The 22,925-nt window shown below is 49.9% G+C and overlaps 1 long non-coding RNA gene across 1 annotated transcript in view; it reads right to left on the bottom strand.

Annotated features, from left to right (window-relative positions):
* Nucleotides 1–5,793: 5,793 nt before the first annotated feature.
* Nucleotides 5,794–22,925, bottom strand: part of LOC135307597 (uncharacterized) — a 57,361-nt gene continuing 40,229 nt past the window's right edge. The window contains exons 3-4 of the long non-coding RNA XR_010368310.1: nucleotides 6,359–6,460; nucleotides 5,794–5,892 (exon numbers count right to left, since the gene is read on the bottom strand). This is a non-coding gene — a long non-coding RNA (uncharacterized LOC135307597). The remainder of the gene's footprint in view (nucleotides 5,893–6,358; nucleotides 6,461–22,925) is intronic.

Here is a 22,925-nt window from a genome sequence, read left to right as displayed (position 1 = left end):
AAAATAGTTCCATTTCCCAGGAATGGATCCCAGAAAAGCAGGGCTCAGCCTGTGGGGTCAGCAGGGACACACTACTCACCCCTGAGATGGGAGCTGGGCTTGAGTGCAGCATCCAAGGTAGCAGCTGGAGAAGCTGGAGAAGTCTTCCCTGTAGACACATCTGTAACACAACAGCCACAGAAGCTTCTGTCACCTGGTGCCTGCCCGCTTGTCTACAATTCTTCCTTGGTGGCACACTGAGAACATACCTGCAGGAGGCTCCAAGGGCTTCAAAACTTTATTCATCCAAGCTGATGGAGAAGCCTTCCCAGCACCCTCATCTACAATGCAGCACAGATGAGAACATTTTCCAGTGTGTGCTGGGATCTCTTTCTGCCACAGGGAACTGGGCACTGCCAGGGAGTCGGGTAAGGCCATGGGAGCCAGATGTGAATAGACATGGCCAAAGCTGCACAGGGGCCTGGGGAGCTCTGGGCTGGCTCCTGGTCACTCTCCACACTCTTTCCCTGCCCTCAGCAACATCCCTGGGAGGGGTGGCTGCAGCACTGCAGGGACCTGGGACTCTCCCCCTCACACACAGAAGAAATCCTCCCTAAAGCATGGGGGAAAACTGCAGCAGGCAGTGCCACAGCTATCCATCCTGCCCTCCCTCTGTCCCTCCTGCCCTCCTTCTGTGGGGAAACCCCCCAGATCCCAAGGGCAAACAGCCAGGCCCTCTCAGGACACACTGGAGCCTTGCTCTCCCCCTCTGTCCTTTCCCCACCGTGGGCACCCCGTGCAGTCACTCCCAGGTTTCAGGACATGTCTCCCATGGAGGGACCCCAGCAGGACTGCTCAGTGCCCTGCGCCTGCTCGGGATAATTCCCCTGGGCTGTGCCGCTCTAGTCCAGGCTGTGCCCGCACTGCCAAACAGCAGAGAGGGCAGCTCAAGCCTCAGCAGGGCTCAGGCCCAGAGGCACAGCAATTACCTCCTCTGCCTGTGCCTGGCATGGCCTCCCTTCCTGGAGCTGAGGCTGGCATGCAACCACTGCTTCCTCCGGGAAATGCTTCTTTCTCCGCAGGCTCTCCTTTCATTTCTGGAGAATGGAAAAGAGACAGCTGGATCAGATGAAAACATTCCTGACTGGGAATGGGGAAGGGGACAATTTCAGGAGGCATCACTTGTGAAAGGAATGCATAAGGATCAGAAAACACCCAGGATTTTGGGACAACCCAAGGCTGCTTCCTTCCCCAAACAGCCCCAACATCTGATCTGCCTGGACACCAGGAAATTGCAGGGCATCTGAGGGTGGGCATGGCCTGTGGTGCAATTGGGGCTGTCTGTCAGCTGATGCCAAATGCCTTCCGGCAGAGGCTGGGCAGAAGCTGAAGCCAGGCCAGGCTGGGAAACAGCCCTGCAGCGCGTGAAAGCAGCAGCGGGGCAGCGAGTCTGCCATGGATCCCTTCCTGCAGTGCCGGCACGACGTGTCCAGATGTGCAGCCAAAGCCCCCGGCTGCTGAGTCCCAGGAGCAGCATGAGGGAAATGCACCCACCTTGTCTTCTGTGCAGACATTCCTTCAGCATTTGCCACATGATTTCTAATGGGTCCTGGAATTTCCTGCCTGCCATGTCTTTGGTCTCTCCTATCAGAGGACCTTAAGAGAAAGTAGTTCCATTTCCCAGGAATGGACCCCACAAAAGCAGGGCTCAGCCTGAGGGGTCAGCAGGGACACACTACTCACCCCTGCCATGGGAGCTGGCCTTTTGTGCAGCATCCAAGGTAGGAGTTGGTGAGGTCGTCCCTGCAGACACGCCTGTAACACAACAGCCACAGAAGCTTCTGTCACCTGGTTCTTACCAGTCAGTCAAACATTACGCCTTGGTGGGACAGTGAGAACATACCTGCAGAATGCTCAGAGGGCTTCACAACTTCAGAGCGCCAGGCTAATGGAGAATCCTTCCCAGCATCCCAGTCTGGAAGCAAACCAAGATGAGAACTGTTTCCATTGTGTGCCAGGGCTGGCTCTGGCCCTGGGCTGGCGGCAGGGCTCCTGCTCGGGGCTGCTCCTGGCCTTGGGCCTCTGGGCACTCAGGGCCAGCTCCGCAGCAGCTGCAGCGCCAGGGACGTTGCTGCACCAGTCCCGTTTCCCCAGGGCTCTGAACCAGCTCCAGAGGCCTGGAAGCCGAGGCGCCTCCAGCTTTGGCTGCTGCCGGGCCGGGCAAGGGCAGGCCCTGGGGGAAGAGCTGCTGCCACACAGCCCCGGCCAGGCCTGAGCCCGGCACAGCAATTACCTGCTGTGCCTGTGCCCGTGTCTGGCTTTGCCTTCCTTCCTGCAGCAGGGGCTCGCACCGAAGATGGAGTGCTTCCTTCAAGAAATGCCACCTTCCACTGAAGCACTATGTCCATCTCTTGACAAAGGAAGGGAGACAGCTGCATCAGATGGGGCTGTTCCCCACTTGGGCGGTGGCATCAGAGGTAATATTTGTGAAATTTATGGAGCAGGAAAATGGCCAGGTTACAGTGGCATGATGAGAGCACTTCCACCTCCAAACAGCCACCCTTTTCCTAATCTGCAGGGCTGGATATAGTGGGGGATCTCAGGGTGTGTTACAGTTTGGGCATGGCCTGTCAGCTGATGCCAAATAACTTCCTACAGAGGCTGGGCACAAGCTGCAGCCAGGCCAGGCTGGGAAACAGCCCTGCAGGGCGTGAAAGCAGCAGCGGGTCAGCAAGGCTGCCATGGATCCCTTCCCGCTGTGCCGGGCATGGCGTGTCCAGATGTGCAGCCAAAGCCCCCGGCTGCTGAGTCCCAGGGGAAGCATGAGGGAAATGCACCCACCTTCTCTTGTCTGCAGGGGTTCCTTCAGCTCTTGCCTCATCTGTTTGGATGGTTCCAGGGATATCTTATCTGTTGTATCTTGGATTTTCCCTGTTGGAGTACCTTAGAGAAATATATTTCCATTTCTCAGGAATGGATCCCAGAAAAGCAGGGTTCAGCCTGTGGGGTCAGCAGGGACACACTACTCACCCCTGAGATGGGAGCTGGGCTTGAGTGCAGCATCCAAGGTAGCAGCTGGAGAAGCTGGAGAAGTCTTCCCTGTAGACACATCTGTAACACAACAGCCACAGAAGCTTCTGTCACCTGGTGCCTGCCCGCTTGTCTACAATTCTTCCTTGGTGGCACACTGAGAACATACCTGCAGGAGGCTCCAAGGGCTTCAAAACTTTATTCATCCAAGCTGATGGAGAAGCCTTCCCAGCACCCTCATCTACAATGCAGCACAGATGAGAACATTTTCCAGTGTGTGCTGGGATCTCTTTCTGCCACAGGGAACTGGGCACTGCCAGGGAGTCGGGTAAGGCCATGGCAGCCAGATGTGAATAGACATGGCCAAAGCTGCCCAGGGGCCTGGGGAGCTCTGGGCTGGCTCCTGGTCACTCTCCACACTCTTTCCCTGCCCTCAGCAACATCCCTGGGAGGGGTGGCTGCAGCAGTGCAGGGACCTGGAACTCTCCCCCTCACACACAGAAGAAATCCTCCCTAAAGCATGGGGGAAAACTGCAGCAGGCAGTGCCACAGCTATCCATCCTGCCCTCCCTCTGTCCCTCCTGCCCTCCTTCTGTGGGGAAACCCCCCAGATCCCAAGGGCAAACAGCCAGGCCCTCTCAGGACACACTGGAGCCTTGCTCTCCCCCTCTGTCCTTTCCCCACCGTGGGCACCCCGTGCAGTCACTCCCAGGTTTCAGGACATGTCTCCCATGGAGGGACCCCAGCTGGACTGCTCAGTGCCCTGAGCCTGCTCGGGATAATTCCCCTGGGCTGTGCTGCTCTAGTCCAGGCTGTGCCCGCACTGCCAAGCAGCAGAGAGGGCAGCTCAAGCCTCAGCAGGGCTCAGGCCCAGAGGCACAGCAATTACCTCCTGTGCCTGTGCCTGGCATGGCCTCCCTTCCTGGAGCTGAGGCTGGCATGCAACCACTGCTTCCTCCGGGAAATGCTTCTTTCTCCGCAGGCTCTCCTTTCATTTCTGGAGAATGAAAAAGAGACAGCTGGATCAGATGGAAACATTCCTCACTGGGAATGGGCCATGGATGCCATCCCGCTGTGCCGGGAACCATGCGTTCAGATGTGCAGCCAAAGCCCCCGGCTGCTGAGTCCCAGGGGAAGCATGAGGCAAATGCACCCACCTTGTCCTCCCTGCAGCATTTTCTTCAGCACTTGCCTCGTCTGTTTGGATGGTTCCAGGGATATCTTCTCTGTTGTGTCTTGCATCTTCCTCTTGGGATTAACTTAGAGAAAAATATTTCCATTTCCCAGGAATGCATCCCAGAAAAGCAGGGTTCAGCCTGTGGGGTCAGCAGGGACACACTACTCACCCCTGCCATGGGGGCTGGCCTTGTTGGCAATAACCACCAATGTACGTATGAATCTCCTCCCTGCAGACACACCTGTAACTCAACAGCCACAGAATCTTCTGCCATCTCTGCTGATCTGCACGGGCACCACTGAGCCGCAGCAGCGGTGAGGGGATCGTGCAGAGCGAGGGCACACACGTGCATGGTTCTGTGCTGGCACCTGCAGCGCTGCCTCCCTGGCCCAGCTTTGGGCTCTGAGCTGGCAGCTATCCCAGGGGAAAGGCCTTGACCTACCCTCAGCATCTCCCAGAGCCTCAGTCCTGGATGTGGGGCCTTCACCGGCAGGTTCAGCTGCAAAGAAAGGCAGGACAGAAGAGCTCCTGTGGCACTGCAGGAGATCCTCAGGCTGCCCACAAGGCTCAGCCCCGGGGCACAGCCCTGGGCCCAGCCCGGCCCCTTCCCTCTCTGCTCTTCTCTTTGACTGCACAGAGCACATGGTAGGACACACTGGCATTGCACACGGGAGGAAGACTGAAAGCTAAATGCTCCTTCCTCCCAATGACAGCGATCCTGTGGGATCCCTCAGGGCTCCAGAAGGGAGCAGGGCAAGATTTTCAGAATCCTTCAGCCCTTACATAATGTTAAGGGAAATGGCTTATGAGTGAGCTCTTGTCGCATTGATCCTGATTTTCTGTCAAGAAAGGCACACGGAGGAATAGCCTCCAGCATCCTCCAAGAATTTCAAGCCATTTTCCAGCAGGGCTTCCAAAAAATCAAAGTCATGATTCCAGTCTAGAAGGGAGCAGAGAACAGAACGATATCAGTGGCATTCTGGGATCCCCTTCTGCCACAGAGAACTGGGCACTGCAAGGGAGTCGGCTAAGGCCGTGGGAGCCAGATGGGAATAGACATGGCCAAAGCTGCCCAGGGGCCTGGGGAGCTCTGGGCTGGCTCCTGGTCACTCCCCACACTCTGTCCCTGCCCTCAGCAACACCCTTGAGAGGGGTGGCTGGAGCAGCGCAGGGCCCTGGGACTCTCTCCCTCACACACAGAGGAAATCCTCCCTAAAGCACGGGGGCAAACTGCAGCAGGCAGTGCCACAGCTATCCCTCCCTCCCTTCCTTCTCCCCTCCTGCCCTCCTTCTGATGGGACACCTCCCCCAGATCCCAAGGGCAAACAGCCAGGCCCTCTCAGGACACACTGGAGCCTTGCTCTCCCCCTCTGTCCTTTCCCCACCGTGGGCACCCCGTGCAGTCACTCCCAGGTTTCAGGACATGTCTCCCATGGAGAGACTCCAGCAGGACTGCTCAGTACCCGAGTGCCCTGAGCCTGCTCGGGATAATTCCCCTGGGCTGTGCCGCTCTAGTCCAGGCTGTGCCCGCACTGCCAAGCAGCAGAGAGGGCAGCTGAAGCCTCAGCAGGGCTCAGGCCCAGAGGCACAGCAATTACCTCCTGGGCCTGTGCCTGGCCTGGCCTCCCTTCCTGCAGCAGAGGCTGGCACGGAACCACTGCTTCCTCCGGCAAATGCTTCCATCTGCACAGGCTCTCCTTTCATTTCTGGAGAATGGAAAAGAAACACATGGATCGGATGGAAACATTCCTGACTGGGAATGGGGAAGGGGACAATTTCAGGAGGCATCACTTGTGAAAGGAATGCATAAGGATCAGAAAACACCCAGGATTTTGGGACAACCCAAGGCTGCTTCCTTCCCCAAACAGCCCCAACATCTGATCTGCCTGGACAGAAGGAATTTGCAGGGCATCTGAGGGTGGGCATGGACTGTGGTACAATTGGGGCTGTCTGCCAGCTGATGCCAAATGCCTTCCTGCAGAGGCTGGGCAGAAGCTGCAGCCAGGCCAGGCTGGCAAACAGCCCTGCAGGGCGTGAAAGCAGCAGCGGGGCAGCGAGGCTGCCATGGATCCCTTCCTGCTGTGCCGGGCACGGCGTGTCCAGATGTGCAGCCAAAGCCCCTGGCTGCTGAGTCCCAGGGGAAGCACGAGGGAAATGGACAAATACACCCACCTTGTCTTCTCTGCAGACATTCCTTCAGCATTTGCCACATGATTTCTAATGGGTCCTGGAATTTCTTGTCTGCCATGTCTTTGGTCTCTCCTGTCGTAGGACCTTAAGAGAAAGTAGTTCCATTTCCCAGGAATGGATCCCAAGAAAGCAGGGCTCAGCCAGAGGGGTCAGCAGGGACACACTGCTCACCACTGCTATGGGAGCTGGGCTTCTGTGCAGCAACCAAGGTAGGAGTTGGTGAAATCGTCCCTGCAGACACCTGTTCACAGGAAATTACAGTGTTAGCTTTGTGTCCAGACCCTCCATGCTTTTTACCCAAAGGACTGACCACAGCACAAGCTTTCCTCCTACCAGAGTCCCAGAACAGCACAGCTGCCATGGCCTGGACCAGGCTCATCAGCCGCGGGCGGCCTCAGCTCACCTGTGTGCTGCAGCCCCTCGGGCAGCCATCACCCTCAGTGGCCTGACAGATCCCGGAGCAGACGGCATCTGACACCGGAATGGCCACAGGACTGGGCCACGGTACCTGCGCTGGCTCAGCTGGCAGCTATTGGTGGTCACTGTGAGAGCTTTCGAAGCTCCCACTCAGGCACATTTGAGGTGCCTGAAGGTCGTGTTGCCACCACAAGACCATTCGTTGTAGGAGCTGATATTGTTCTTTGGGGCCGGGACATTTTGTCGCAATGGGGTCTCAGGTTAGAAACTGGATTTTAACAAAAGCTGTTGATGGACATAACACTTTAAAACTGACATGGACATCTAATACACCCGTCTGGGTCAGCCAGTGGCCCTTACCCAAAGAGAAACTTGCTGCTTTAGAGCAGTTGGTACAGGAACAGTTAAACAAAGGTCACTTAACTCCAACTACTAGTCCCTGGAACACCCCAGGTTTTGTAATCAAAAAGCCAAACAGTGGGAAGTGGAGGTTGTTGCAGGATCTCAGAAAAGTTAATGAAGTGATTCAAGAAATGGGTTCTTTACAACCAGGTTTACCCTCTCCTGTTATGATTCCAAAAGATTGGAAATTAAGTGTTATTGATTTAAAAGACTGTTTTTTCAATATTCCCTTGCATCCAGATGATGCACCAAGATTTGCATTTTCCATCCCATTCATAAATCAGCAAGCACCCTTGAAAAGATATTATTGGCTTTCTCTACCAGAAGGAATGAGAAATTCCCCGAGTATATGCCAGTGGTATGTTGCAAAAATACTTTCCTCAGTTCGTGCACAATATCCAAATTCTCTCATATTACATTACATGGAAGATATTTTAGTAGCAGCCAAGGACCAAACATCAATGCAAGAGACAACAGATCAGGTCATCTCAGCAGTGGAGAAAGCAGGACTCACTGTAGCGAAAGAAAAAATACAGACACTTCCTCCCTGGAAATATTTAGGATACAGGATGACAGAACAAACGGTAACCCCGCAGCCACTCCAGGTAAGGACAAATCCAAAGACATTGAATGAAGTGCAGCAGCTCGTGGGGACTCTGAACTGGCTTCGTCCACTACTAGGCCTTTCAAATCAGGACTTGGCTCCTCTGGCAGATTTGTTGAGAGGAGACACAGCCTTAAACTCACCGTGAGAATTCAACAAAGAAGCTCAAAATGCTTTAAGACAAAGTGATGAGAGCCATCCAGATGTGCCAGGCTCATCGGTATAATCCTAACCTGTCTTTTTTGTTTGCAGTTTTAGGAGACAGTCCACAGCTTCATGGTTTGATATTCCAGTGGGATCTAGAGAAGAAGGACCATCTGATAATCTTAGAGTGGGTTTTCCTGTCTCGTCAATTGGGTAAAACTATAACAACTTGCCCTGAAATTATTTCACAATTGATTATCAAGGCTAGATCTCGAATGCTTTCACTTGCAGGAAAAGATTTTGCAGAAATCTTTCTGCCTGTCACATCCATCTATTTAGAATGGTTAATTCAAAATTCAGAAGTCATGCAATTTGCTTTGGAAAATTTTGCAGGAAAAATTTCAGTCAATTGTCCCAAACATGAGCTATTAAGTTCATCTTTAAAATTAATTCATAAGCCTTTAAGAAGTAATGCACTCCTCGAGGCAATCACGTTTTTTACAGACGGTTCTGGGAAGTCTAAAAGGTCTGTGATTGCTTGGCAAAATTCAGAGACAAAAAAATGGGAATCAGATATTGAGGAAGTAGATGGTTCTGCACAGATTACAGAGTTAGCAGCAGTTGTACGGGTCTTTTCAAAATTCACATTTCCTTTTAATTTAGTAACGGATTCAATTTACGTTGCAGGTGTGGTGGAAAGAGCAGAAGGATGTCTGCTGAAAGAAGTTTCTGATGATCAGTTATACGGTTTGCTTAAAAAGTTAATCCTACTTCTTTCCATTCGACAAGAACTTTACTTTGTAATGCACATTCGCTCACGTTCTTCTCTTCCAGATTTTTTAGCAGAAGGCAATGCCATGGCTGATTTGTTAGCCGTGCCAATCCAGCACACACTTTTTAATGTTATTGAACTCTTCCCCTGTTGTTGTTGATTTAAGCTTCCACTCACCTTCCCTTCTTTTGGGTACCACTGTGCTTTTTCTTGATGTAATCCATTTAAAAATGTCTAGGGGACCTAAACTGATACTGTCCCATGGCCAAATTTCACTTAAGTGTGTCCCCCTGCACCCTCAACAATGAATCAAATTAAATTCTTTTGTACCATATTGATAAAAAAGATTCTTTCTGTATATTTGTCCCTCTCTATCCCTTTGTCTTTTCAACTGCACTTCTTTCTCTTTGAATGTATCACTTTCCTTGTGGTTTCACTTCCTTGTTCAAAGCATACCCATCTTTCTTTCACAGGGCACTCTCCTGACATCCTCTGGCTTGGGTTTGCAATATTTTTAGCCAGCCCATATAGTTTATTTTCTTCTTTACAGGTTGTTAACTGGGAGTGATCGATGCATTTGGGATTCATGTCTGTGTGTACTCTGATGAGTACACGTACTGTATCTCCTCTATACAAGGGACAGTAACACTTCTCACAAGTGTTTCCTCCACTTCCTCCAAAGTGGGTGAGTAGTAGCATTGCTACGAGTGGGAGTCTGGTACGGGCTGGCCTCCTCACCTCTCGAACCACAGGGGTTTTCTCGGTGCCCAGAGAGTATTTCCTGGAGGTAGTTCCCAATCCAGTCTTGCCTCCCACTTCTGGTTTTCCCTTCTTCTGGAGACATTCTGCCATGACCTTTATTGTACCGACTCCCTTTCTTCAATTTGGTCCCAATTAGGGTTGCAAGGAGAGTGCTCTATGGAACAGTACCAGAAACTGAGATCTTATTTTGATTGTCATTCTTAGCTGAACAAAACTTGACCTTGTACTATAACAAACATTAACAAGCTTTAAGGATTTAAGGATAACAATGTAGATGCTTCCCGTGGGGGGTTGTGTTCAGGGTTGCGCTTCTTTTGCTGTTTTCCTCAGGACCAATTTCAAGTCTTTATTTTCTCTGCTGCCTATAGTCCATTTGCTTGCCTCATTTGGGGGTTGTACTGGACCCTTCACTGGACTTGCATGTGTCCACCCCCGCTCCTTTGTTCTTCCTGCGGTGTTTGTTGTAAGCAGCACCTGGAAGGGGCCCTCAAAGCGAGCAGTGAGTGGAGAGGTTTTCCATGATTTAATCAATACCCGGTCTCCTGGGTTAATACTACGTATTTTACAGTTCAGTGGGGAAGTTTGGGGAAGGTGTCCCTTTTCCCTTAGTTCTTCCAGGGTTGCTGTTACTGTTTCTAAGTATTTTTGCATTGTCATGCCCCCTTCTAGATGTTCCCTGGTACTGTACAGGGTAAGCAAGAAAGGCAGCCCAAGCAGCATTTCATAAGGAGAGACCCCTAGATCTGTTCTGGCTCTTGTTCTTATTTGTAATAGGGCTAGATGTAAACATTTGACCCAGTTCTATTGGGTTTCTAAGACCAATTTTGTTAAGATATGCTTTAAGGTTTGATTCACCCTCTCGCCCTTCCCAGAACTCTGAGAGTGCCAAGGGGTGTGTAACTCCCACTTTATTCCCAGGGCCCTGATGACTTGTTGCAGAACACTGGATGTAAAGTGGGGCCACAGTCCAAATCAATAAGATTTACTAGCCCATATCTCAGAAGAATTTCTTCCAAGAGAACTTTTGTCACAGTTTGAGTTTCTTGTGGGGAACACTTCAACCCAGTGGGTTAGGTGGTTAAGTATGACCAATAGGTGTTTATACCCTGGGGCTGGAGTTAATTCAGTAAAATCAACCTGAATACTCTGGAAAGGTCTTATGGCTAATTTCCTCCCTCCTGGAGTTGTTTTTCACATTACCTTTTTGTTGACTTTTTGGCAGGTTAGACATTCTCCTGTGATGGATCTGGCCATTTCATATATTCCTGTCCCCATGCAATATTTCAGGAAATGATCATATATTCATTGTGTTCCCCAGTGAGTTAATTGGTATATCTCTTCCATCACTTTCCTGGTTATTATTCAGTTGAATATTTATCATCCATCTGGGGTCCAGCACTTTCCATCCCCTGTTTTTACTGCTCCCATTTGCTCTATTTCTTTTAGCTCCTTGTCCTTGAAAACTGGAACCCCCTCTTCCTTTATTTTCCCCTGGTCTTTTTTTACCCTTAGGACTATGACTGAGTCCAGCATTTCAAAGGCTGCTTTTTTGGCTGCCCGGTCTGCTAATTTGTTTCCTTGGATTTCAGGGGTATCCCCTTTTTAGTAGCCTTTAATATGGACTGTGGCAATTTCTTTTGGTCCTCTGAGGGATTCAAGTGCTTCCCTATCAGACTTTCATGTGCCAGATTTTTCCCCTTTGAGTTAAGGTATGCCCTCTCTGGCCAGATTTTTCCAAAGGTATGAGCTATCCCAAAGGCATATTGAGAATCCATGGAGATTGTCCCTATAGCATCTAATAAATCAAAACCTCTCTTTAGGGCATATACCTCGCAGTTTGTGCAGAGCAATTTGAGGGTAATTTCCCTTTTTCTTTGTTTTCCTCTGCTTCAATAATGGCGTATCCTGATGCCCATTTTCCCATTACTGTTTGGGAGGATCCATCTATATACTGGATCCTTCCATATGGTAAGGGGTCTTCTTCTAGCTCTTCTCTTACATTTGTTTGCATCTCAATTAGCTCTATACAATTATGATCTAAATTTTCCATTTTTGGTTCCCCGGTTAAGAATTGAGCAGGGTTTCAACCTTTTGAGGTGACAGTCTCTAGATTCTTGACATTCATCAGGGTTATTTCATACCTCAGGATTCAGCTGTGTGTTAGCCACTGAGGAGTTTTTGGCTTAACACTGTCCTCAAATAATGGGATGTGTGTACTGTACTGAAATCCTTCCATTTAATGTAGGATTTGGAGTGTCTTCTAATAAGGTAGCTGTGGCTGCCACAGCTTGAATAGAGGCTGGCCACCCTCTTGCAACCACATCCAATAATTTTGACAGATAAGCCACCAGCTTCCTGCTTCCCCCCCAGCCTTGGGTTATCACTCCATATGCTATCCATTCATTAACATTAACAAACAGATCAAATGGTTTTCTTCAATTAGGCAGACTCAAAACTGGGGTTTTCGTCAATCGAGCCTTTAAGTCTTGGAACCGTTCGGTATCCTCCAGAGTCCAGACTACAGGTTCTGTGCTTGTTAATTTTTCATACAAAAATTTTACAGCTTGAGTATACTGATCAATCCATAATATACAAGAGCCCATTAGACCTATTATCTTTCTTAGTAAAAGTTAGTAATTTCTCCACCTTCACTTTGTGGGAAATTGTGGGGGCAAAAAAGTTCCAAGCAAAACAGGGCTCAGCTCAACTACAGCCCTCAGGTTTTGCATAGAGGATCTATTTAAAAAGCAGTGAAACATCATCCCAGCTGTAACTTTCTGTTGTTAAGGGATGCTTCAAAAAAAACATGCAGAGTGTACTTCAAAGTGGTCCTTAGATGAAAAATTACCCCATTTTGGAGCAAGCTTTAGATACTACAACGATGAATTTAATAACCTATCCTTTACTAGTCAAAACAAGAATTTGTTATCAAGATTCCTGCACAATTACCTTGGTTTACAAAATTCAAGATCCTTTATGCTTCCGTGCACCATCACTGACAACATCCAGACAATAAAAACCATGTTCTCAACTCCCCAGTGGCTGGTTTTTCATGTGAACCATAAATAAAGATTATTAAAAGGGAAAAAATCATTGAAGAGGATATATATTTAGAGAAACCTGCAGGAAAATAGGGGCAATATCAATTGTTTTGACTACAAAATCCACTAAATTATACACATTGTATACAAACATGGAGAGAGATAGTAAATAAAAAGAAATTTTAATAAAAAGCACAGCTTATTGTTGGTTCTCTTTTTCCAAAGAAAGGTTCACTTCTTGAAAGCTGTGAGAGACATGTGATTTCTTACCCATTTATAGGGCTAGCTTTGAATTTTTATGTGTTAGACAGTAACTCTTCTGTAACTTTCACACACACGGAAAAAAATATATTTAGTTCCCCAAAACAACGACTTCAAACAAGTTTGCAACCACTCAATACATTCCACACAAAGTGCACACATGGTCAGACTTCCATTTCTCTACAGTTCTGGCCCAGATCAAAAAAAAAAGCAAAACATGCACTGAAATCTGTCAAAGTTTCATCCGAGTTGAAGTACAATTGTGCCGAGTTGCTGTCCGAGTTTTTCTCTACTCCCCCGGGCGGGGGAGGAGGCTGCACCGGCCGAGCTGTGGCACAGCAGCTGACAGCCGGGGGGCACTGCCCAGATGCGCCGGGGGCGTCCGGGCAGCGCCTCAGCAGGAGGCAGCAGTGATCAGCAAGAAGGCGAAGTAGAAAAGAGGGACCCGAATCAGGGCAAAGTCCAGAGTGCTTTAATGTCTCCAGGGAACGCCAGCCGAGTCGGGACCACGAGGCAGGGGTACAGCCGATTAGAAAGGGACGGAACACAGAACATTTCAACCAATGAGAGAGAACTTGGGAGGGAACAAACTCGTGACAAATATGCCGGCTCACCAATAGGGAATGCGACAGGGAGGGACCCTTGTTCCCGATCCAGTCACCCACCGAGGAGGGGAGAACTTTCTGGAAATAGGGAAGGGGACAGTGGCTGATGGACAGGAACTCAGGGAGGGATTGACAGAGGGTAACCAGGGGAACAGGGGTGGAGACAAAAAACTGACACTCTCAAAAGGAGGGGTTGCCAGGGGGGGTGGGGGGGGGGAACCCTAGGACCGAACCGTTATAACTTTAGGGGGAAACGGAAGAAACCAAATGAACCCTGCACCACAACACAATTGCAATAGTCATCAGATATTTAAAGATATTTAAAAGTCATATGCAGTACACAGTTACTTCTTAATTATTTTGTGGAAGATTGCTGATATATTCACTTGATCTTATTTAAGTTAATCCAAATTCCAGTGCACTGATTGTATGCTATAATGTGTATCATTGAAAATATTTCTGAAAAACCTCTGAATTAAAAACAATTTCATCTGGTTTTAAAATGCTTTCACAAAAATGTACACCATGTCCTTGGCTAACAACAACAGTTAAAAGGCATAAAGAAACTGATAACTTTTTTATTATCTATGTGCCCATGAAACAAAAGTGCAGGATATCTGGAACAAGCTGGATACTATCTGAACCTGGGGTTTGGATAAACCCCTCATAGCAAGTGAAGGCACATGAAAACCATGGACCAAAAGACATACCATACTCTGAAATTTTCCAAAATGTTGACGTTGAGAGCTGCATTACAGCCACATACACTGCTTAAAATTCAACAGTCTATGATAAAAAGATGACTTTACACTAAGAAAATTTACTCTTCATGGTAAAACCACAAGTGTTTAATTCCTTAAAATTTACTCTTCATGACAAAACCACAAGTGTTTCATTGACCATATTCTTTGGCTGTGGGTACTTGTCCTTTACCTCTCCTAAAGTTTGTCCCAGCTACCTTCCACAAACTACTACCCCATCATCCCCACCACACAGAGGCAGCCCAGTTGCCCACTGCTAAATAGATATTTATACATAGACAACACGAGGAGAAAGGCCAGTCCACATGCTGTGGTTCTTGTTTCCATGTGAAGTTTAATATGATGATGGTTTCCATTTTTAGAGGGCAATTTTCTGAACTGATAGGCAGATCTGAATCATCTGTAAATAACAGTGTCTTCAGCTTGGCATCAGCTCTCTTCTCTGCAGCACTAACCTTTGTTCTTGCCCTAATGACTTCTCAGCCATAGTTTTCCCCAGACTCTAATAATGCTAAATTTAGATCACAACAGATATTTTTTATTATATTCTCTGGCATCTTTGCACTACAACCATTGCCTTACATTAGCTGCACTTTTTTAGCTCCACTGCTTTTACTCCCATAGCTCTTTTTCCAAGAGTGCTCTAACAACTAATTATGTGAGCTAACAGATAAGAAAAAAGTACTTATTTTTTTCAGACCCTCATGTGAATATAATCATATTGTTAAGTAGATTTTACCTACTTTCATCCACATATTTATTTTGAAAAGTAACTGAAATGGGATAGTTTAGTCTTCATTATCATACAGGATCAAAAACTTAAATACAGCAGATTTTTATTTTAGACTGGAAAATAAAATTTAAAAAAAGGCAAAAAACCCAGCAACAACAACCCAACATGGGAATAAGAAAACACTGGAAATCAAAAATACTCCATAGGCAAATGTAGTGAACCTTAGGAGTTTTTGACACATATTAAATTGTTAAAAAAAATTAAAAAAAGCTTGACCAAAACATTGTTTCCAATTTGTGGAATTAAGTCAGATGCAAAGAGCACTGAAGTCCAAGCTTCTTTTTGACATACTTCAAGGGGCTCTGAATTAGACTGTAAGTAATAACCTGCTTCAACTTTAGTTTCATGTTATTTTGTACATTTAAGCTATTCAACATCCACAATTCTTTGATAATGACAGTTACGCTTTCTTAGGAATGACTGATTTTTAGTCGACATCTGTGTTCCTTCCTAAACCTACCACAGTAAAAGAACTACTTTTCAGCTTGGTCTAACTGGACAATTTTTTTGAGAAAATTATGTAACACAGGCCCAGCATGGAATTCTTTTAACATGAGAGGCCTAAAAATAAGCAAAGTCTTCAGACTTTACAAGGTCCCCTGGGTGCTGTGGTGGGGGGAACAATCATCACTGATGACCTGTAGTAAGACCTGAGCCTACTCAAGCCCATAAACCTGTTGATGGACCTGTTCCCATTTCTCCTCTTCCCACCACAGCCATGCCTGACATGGACAAAGTCCCAGCCAGCACCCACAAGGACACCGTCCCCAAGTGAGGGGAGTGGGGCATGCAGAACTCACCGATTGTGAGGTCACGGGCACATCTCCAGGGAGGCCTGAGGTATAACCGTTGCTGTACATCAACATTGCACTCAGAGCTGAGGACAGGATCCCGAGAGGGAGCTTGCCCAAGGATGCTGAGCGAGTTTTGGTGTCTCTGAGGCATCTCTCTTCACTCAAGGAAGGATTGGAAGGCTTTGTCAGGAGGAGAAAGGCCGGCAGTGCTGTGGCACAGACCGTCCAGGCATTCCTCCGTACCCACAATGGTGCAGCAGAACGCTGCTAAGAAGCGTCCCCCTGGCAAGGAGCGAGGTGAGAGCCAAGTCTCCCTCCCCACAGATGGCAGAGGGGGAGCGGCCAAGAGCAGCAGAAAGGGGAAACAGGAGATCCACAGAATCACCCCAGAGTAGAGGCCCTCCTCTCATGGGCCAGAGGAGCCAGGCTGGGCTGTGGGCACCGGCACTTCCCCTGCCCTTTAGCCAGCCAGCAGGGCCTTGGGGACAATGCTGCAGGGACATTTCCTGAGCTCTACAAGGTGCTCACTCCCCCTGCCCTCTCTCTCTCTCCCCAATGCACACCGTGTCACCGGGCAGAGGCAGACGCAGAGAGCGGCAGCTGCCTCTCCGGACATGCCAGGCCGGACCAGGCTCGTCGCCGTTCATGGAGACAGCAAACACAAGACTCGGGCAGCCAGAAAGGAAAACGCATCCGGCTCAACCGCGTGCCACTGCTGCGTGCTGAGACCAGCAGCCCCAGCACCGCCCCTCAGGCGGTGTCAGGGCGGTCCCAGGCCGTGGGGCTGGTCACCAGCAGCAGCAGCAGCTTGCCCTGCCGAAAGCAGGGCCTGAAGCGAGGCCACCCACGGAGAGACACGGAGCCTCAGGCACCCAAGAGCCCACTGGCAAAGCGCCGCAGGTTGGAGGATGGTCCAACCCCTCAGGAGGTGTCAGGGTGGTCCCAGGCCGTGGGGCTGGTCACCAGCAGCAGCTTGCCCTGCCGAAAGCAGGGCCTGAAGCGAGGCCACCCACGGGGAGACACGGAGCCTCAGGCACCCAAGAGCCCACTGGCAAAGCGCCGCAGGTTGGAGGATGGTTCAGCCCAGAGTGCTGGTACCACCAGCCAGGTGGCATTGAGGCTGTCCCAGGAATCTCAGTCATCCAGGAAACAAACAGCCCCATACATACCCCCCTGGATCTTGCCCCGCTCCCAATCCGGGCCAATTCGTGTGAGGCACGTCTTGCGGCGGCAGCTGCGAGATAAAAAGCCCTACAGTCGGCCTGAAAACCAGGGCAGGACCAGACGAGCACCCACCCCTGTTGTTTGGCCCCCTCATCCCTCAAAATAAAGTTTTCTGGTTTGTTTGTTTGTTTGAACTGGGAGATGCCACATTCTTTTTTCCAGTCGTCTGCAGCTGATCTCCAAATAGGGGCCCCAAGCTCAGTGGGACAAGTGTGTGCCTTCAAGGACTCACCTGTCCCATGGCAACACCCAGCGTCACCACGTTCCATGGCAACACCCAGTGTCACCATGTCCCCTGGTCTGGAGATACCAGCCCTGCTTCTGCCAGGGAAAAAACAGAACTGTGCAAAAGGAGCACGGGGATTTTGCAAGCATTCCTGGCTGAGGCAGCCTCAGTGGGAGGGCACAGCTCTGCCTGCTGCAGGTGCCCAGGAGGGAAAATCATGGATGCAGTAGGATTATTCCCCTCCCAACCCAGCCCAGGCACAGTTCAATCTACCACTGCTGCCACTGGGGTTGCACGTACCAGCCTGGAGAGTAACTGGAATAAGAGAGAGTAACTTCCCAGCATCAGTGCAGCTGATGCTGGGAAGGTAAAACTAAAGCCAGTCCCGCCCCCAGTAAAAATACACTGCACCTGAAAAAAAATAGCCAGCACCCTCCTGTTCTCTGCAAATGGGACCAAAAATTTCAAAAGCATTAAAAAAATTAACCAGGCTTTGGAGCAGTTACAGGTCAGACTACATGAGGCTGGAAAAGATTGTACAGGTGACAGTTCTCAGAGGAAAATTAGCAGGAAATCCCTTCTTTCTGCTATTAAAATCTCAGGCTGTTGCCATGAGACACTCAAGCCACGAGAAAAGTACTTCAGCACCAGCATCCAACTGAGCACCTGTTTGATCCACTTCAGTGGAAAGCCATCACTTTGCCAGCAGAATTCCTCCTCTGGGTTACACACAACATATTTTTTTCTATCTGGGAGTGCCACTGGATTTTTTTACCTAGCATTTAATATTAAATTGTGGAAGTATTTTAAATTAAAAAGGAATGAAAAGATGGACCCACGAGATGGGACAGGAGGAAGCCGGGCAGCCCTTTAAAGAGGGAGATGCTAAGCTGTACATCCAGGAGAGCTCCTCTGAGCACAGAGCAGCCACAGAGCACATCTGACCACAACATTTCTAGTTCACCTGTGTCCTTATAAATGGGAAAAGAACAAAACAGTGGCAGGAAAGGAGGCAGAAGTCAACTGTGAAAGTTTCATTCACAACACATGATTCTCTGCAAGAAGCACTGGAGAAGTGCATGGGGTAAGAGTTCTGCAAGTGCCAGGCTCTTCTGCAGCAGAAAAGGTCTAAAAAAATCAAAATTCTAGCAAGCAAAATAAATCCATCCTTTAGGGCTTGTAAATACTCCGATGAATCTCAGTTACTTTGGGACAAAAACAAACACAGGGCAAACTTTCCCAAGTATGGTTTCATGACAAAATTCCCATTTGTCTGCTCCTGTTTGTCGGAGAAGACAAGGTTACAAGCTGCCCAGCTCAAGAAGGAAAGGAGGATCTACACTTCCCTGTCATATTTTCCTACTGACAAAGGATTTAAGACAGAGAATTTGGGTAAATGGAAGGATAAGACTGGAGTACGGATGAAGTTTCACATCTAAGATACTTCATTTGCTAAAATAGAAGCACTTTTGTTGTACATGGATCTCCTTGCTAAACCTCTTTGTCTTCAAACTCCCTTCCTCCATGGCAGAACTGAGCAAGCTCCATGTGTCAGAGCTTCGAGTTAAAAGCTCTGTGATGAGTTAGTTTTAATGGATCCATTTCCAGTCCGTGGGGTTGCTGTCATGAGGAGCTCAGGTGGCTTTTTGTTGAGATCAAAATCAATGAGCCATTTGACCCAGCTCCACCTGTCCTGAGGCAGCACTGGCTCCACTGTGCCATTTCTAAATGAAAATTGAACCTCCTAAAGAAGCCAGGCCAAAATCACAAGAGAGTAGTCACAAAAATTAATTTCGGCAGTTTACTGGGTATTGATCTAACAGCTACCACCTTCCCAAAGTCCAGGCAACAGTTAACAAGGCTCTTTGCTCTGTAAACGGCCTTTCAATTGGTAGTGTTTCATACCCATGCAGAAAAACAAAAAGCCACTTCCACTGTAGAAACATGAGCTGCAGCTATGCAGTAAGTTGTGCTCAGTAGCTGACCTGCTGCTTTAGTTTTGGGGCAGGAGATACTGCCATAAAATTTCACAAGGAAACTATCAAGTATCTAAACTATGCAGTATTATGTTATTTTCTACCTCCAGTATTGCCAGCACATAGCTTAAGGAAGACAGGTATTTACCAGCCACCATAGATGAAAAAATTAGAATGAAAAATGGCTTTTAAGGAAATCGGAGTGATGGCCACCAGTCATTTTCCAGCTTTGCAGGATTTTGGTTCACAGTCAATCTAAACAAGCCTGCATATGTCGAGCAAGAAGGAAATCACAGAAACATTTCATAGATTGTAGCAGTTTGTTTGGGGGGGGGGGGTTCCCCGGGGAGTCCCCGGAGGGCCCCCTGGGCTGTGAGTTCGCTGGCAGCAGCAGGCACGCAAGGAGACTCCACACGGCTTCTGAGGGTGCTGATTAGATGAGGGTTTATTGGGGGCCCCAGCCCCAGGTGTAACATGGTTTCAGAGGGAGAAGGGGGAAAGGCAAAAGGAAGGGGGAGAGAGGGCGAGCCTAGGGGAGAGATGGGCCATGAGAGAATCTGATCTTCCTCGCACAGCTTAAGAGGGAAATTCAAAGTGGGCACGAAATAAGATTTGGGCCAATGGGATTGCAGATTCATGGGACTTCAGGGGAGGAACACAGGTTGGAATAAATCATACATTTTTGAGGGGTACATTTTCAAGATAGAGCATACCATTTGAATGAAATGCAACACCACAATAGATTAATATGATAGATGATAGATAGATAGATAGATAGATAGATAGATAGATAGATAGATAGATAGACAAGGCAGATAGAGATAGATGAATGCACTTGCCTGTATCGCTTTGTATAGAAAGGGATGGGGAAGTGAGAGGTTATTCTTTTCCACCCATGGGAAACTGTCTTTTTCCCAGAAAATTCAGCTTCCTTCTCCAGTGACCACCAGGGTATCTGAAGACCCCACCAAGAAGGCCCTGTGATGCCAATGGCCTGTGCATCCAGCAAGTCAAGAAAGTAAGGCCTGCCTCTTAATACTACAGTGGTGTTAAAGAGGTTTATTCTCGGTTTTTGGTACCAAGAGGAACAAACTGAAGCCACTCACTGTAAAATGCCTGCACAAGCACCAGTGCAAATAACAGCCAAAGGAAGGATGAAGCCAAGGTGTCCCACAACCATGGCCCAAGCAGCCAGAGATCCTCCTTCAACCCTGGCTGCATTGAAGCCCCACTGACTGCCAAGAAGAAAAGCGCCCTACTGAGAGCAACCAAACTTAACCCTCTGCCAGGACACAAATTTAGAGGGAAAAAAATTTGAAATCCCTACATCACCAGACACACTTCCCAGTGAGAAGGGTTGGAACACTCTGCCCCCCAGCACTTGCCCGGCAGGCAGGTTCCCAAAGGTGCTGGGAGCTAAGCTGTGCCCTGCGAGGGAACAGAGCCAGCCTCCCTTCAGTGGGAGAAGGCGCAGCCTCAGCTGTAGCCCCGGGTGCCTGCGGTGGCCCAGGGCACGGCCATGGCTGTCAATGTGTTGGGCTGCAGCACAGGGCAGGCCGGAGCTCAGCAGCCTCAGCAGAGCCCAGGGCCGCGGCCCTTCCCTGCCGGGGCCCGAGCCTGGCCCGGCCCGGCCCGGCCTGAGCAGCCCGGACTGGCCCAGGGGATGGGCTGCGCCCGCCCGCTGTGCCCACAGGCTGGGCCCAAGCCTTTGCAAGAGGCTTTCTCCCAGCTTGGCAAAACCTCGGCCAAGTGTCCCTGTGCTGTGCTGAGAAGAGTAAAAAACCTCCTCAAATTTAACCCTGCTGCCCAACACATGAGGGATCCCTGCACAACGTAGGAGAGGCCATCAATACTCCTTTGTGCCTCATGAGGGATCCCTGCACCCCTCAGCAGGGACCCGAAAATATCCCTGTGTGCCTCCTGAGGTCCAGGCCCAGATGATCCCCCAGAAGGAAATGTGCCCTCAGCCCAGGGACGCTCAGCATGGCCTCCCCCATCCCCTCGGGGCCCCACCGCTGGGCACAGCAGCCCCTGCCTGGTTCCTGCCTGCCCACACCGTGGCCATCCACGGCTGCTCCTGGGCATGGAGCTCAGCGAGTGCTGGTGTCGGGTGGGCTTTGCTGGTGCTACCACACAAACATAGCTGCGAAAACTCTATTTCTTTATTTAAATATAAAATGTGGGCCAAGCCCTGCCCTGGCAGACAAGGGCTGCCCACCTTCAGTCCTGGCCAGGGAACAGGACCAGGGGGCTCAGGGGCAGAGGGTCTTGTTGAGGAGGGGTGGGTTTTGGGATGCCTCATCATGCTCATGCAGCCACGGCAGGTCAAAGAGGGGCGGAAGTGAAGAGGTGGGATAAACGGTCAGGTTGTCATTGCCTCTGTTTTTAGGCTGGTCTTCTGGAGATACACAGGAGCACCTGTGAAGAGAGGAGGTGGCTGAGGCCCCAGCTGCCAGTGGCACACAGGGACCCTCATGCACAGCAGGGCCCAGAGCTGGCAAGGCTCCCCAGCACGGCTGGAGCTGCTGGCACAGCTGGGCCCAGCTGGACAGCTGCCCCTCAAGGCCCCAGCCAGCAGGGCATGGCTCTGGGCAGGGTCCCTGGCCAGGAGCGGGCCCCACAGCGCCTCTGCCTTTCAAGGGCAATCTCGGCCCTGCTCTTTCTCCTCCCCACCTCCCTCTGCCTCTGTCCTGTGCCCCTGGGGCTGCTCTTGGCCAGGCAGCCTCAGTGGGAGCCAGCCCTGGCTGCTACCCCAGAGGGCTCCCCAGGACAAGCCCCAGCAATTAAGAGGCCAATGGAAGCACTGGGCAGCAGCAGAACCCTCAGCAGAGTTATTTGGACAATCATGGACTGGCCACAACTCCACTGCAGACTCTCTGGGAATGTTCCCTGACTATGAGCAGCCTTTAAAGGAAGCTGTTTGAGGTGCAGAATCGCAAAACACTCACCATTTTCTCGTCCAGCAATACCAGATTCCTGCACAGCACATCATCAGGCACAGTGCCGCACCAGCCACAATGGCCATCAACTTAATCAAACAAGGTGTTCCGCAGCAGAAAACTCTTCTCATGCTTTTCCAGATGATGTCAGAATGTGTTGAGGTGCTGGCTGCATCTGTGGGAGCAATGGGGAGCGTGAGCCCGTGCTGAGCTGCACTGCTGAGCTGGCAGCACTGTGGTTACGGGCAGGACGTTCTCACTCCCTGTTTCATCCAGACCTGGGGCCTGCAGGCACCTTGCTGCCCCTTGGCACAGGCATGCTCAGTACCCAAACCACCTGAGCCTGCATGCCATAATTCCTCTGTGCTGTGCCCTTCTGCTCCAGGCAACACTTGTCAAAGACATGGATAAGGAGAATGGCCAGGGTTTTGGAGCTGCTCCAGGGCCCTCCCTCCTGCACAGAGCGGCCCCTCCAGATGTGCACAGAGACTGGGAAATTGCAGGGGATCTTAGGGTGTGCATGGCCTGTGGTGCATGGATGCCTTCCCGCTGTGCCGGGCACGGTGTGTCCACATGTGCAGCCAATGCCCCCAGCTGCTGAGTCCCAGGGGAAGGCTGAAGGAAATGCACCCACCACGCTGGCTGTCCACATCACTTAGGAGTTTTTCCAGATATTTGGATTCCTCCAGGGATGTACGAGCTCCTGTAGGTTTCTTCTTCCGTCTTGGAGGACCTTAAGAGAAATATTTCGGTTTCCCAGGAAAGGATCCCACAAAACGAGGGCTCAGCCTGTGGGGTCAGCAGGAACAAACTACTCACCCCTGTGAT

Source organism: Passer domesticus, chromosome 9 (assembly GCF_036417665.1).
Source record: "Passer domesticus isolate bPasDom1 chromosome 9, bPasDom1.hap1, whole genome shotgun sequence".
Lineage (NCBI taxonomy): Eukaryota > Metazoa > Chordata > Aves > Passeriformes > Passeridae > Passer > Passer domesticus.
This window is presented reverse-complemented; position numbering and strand designations above follow the sequence as displayed.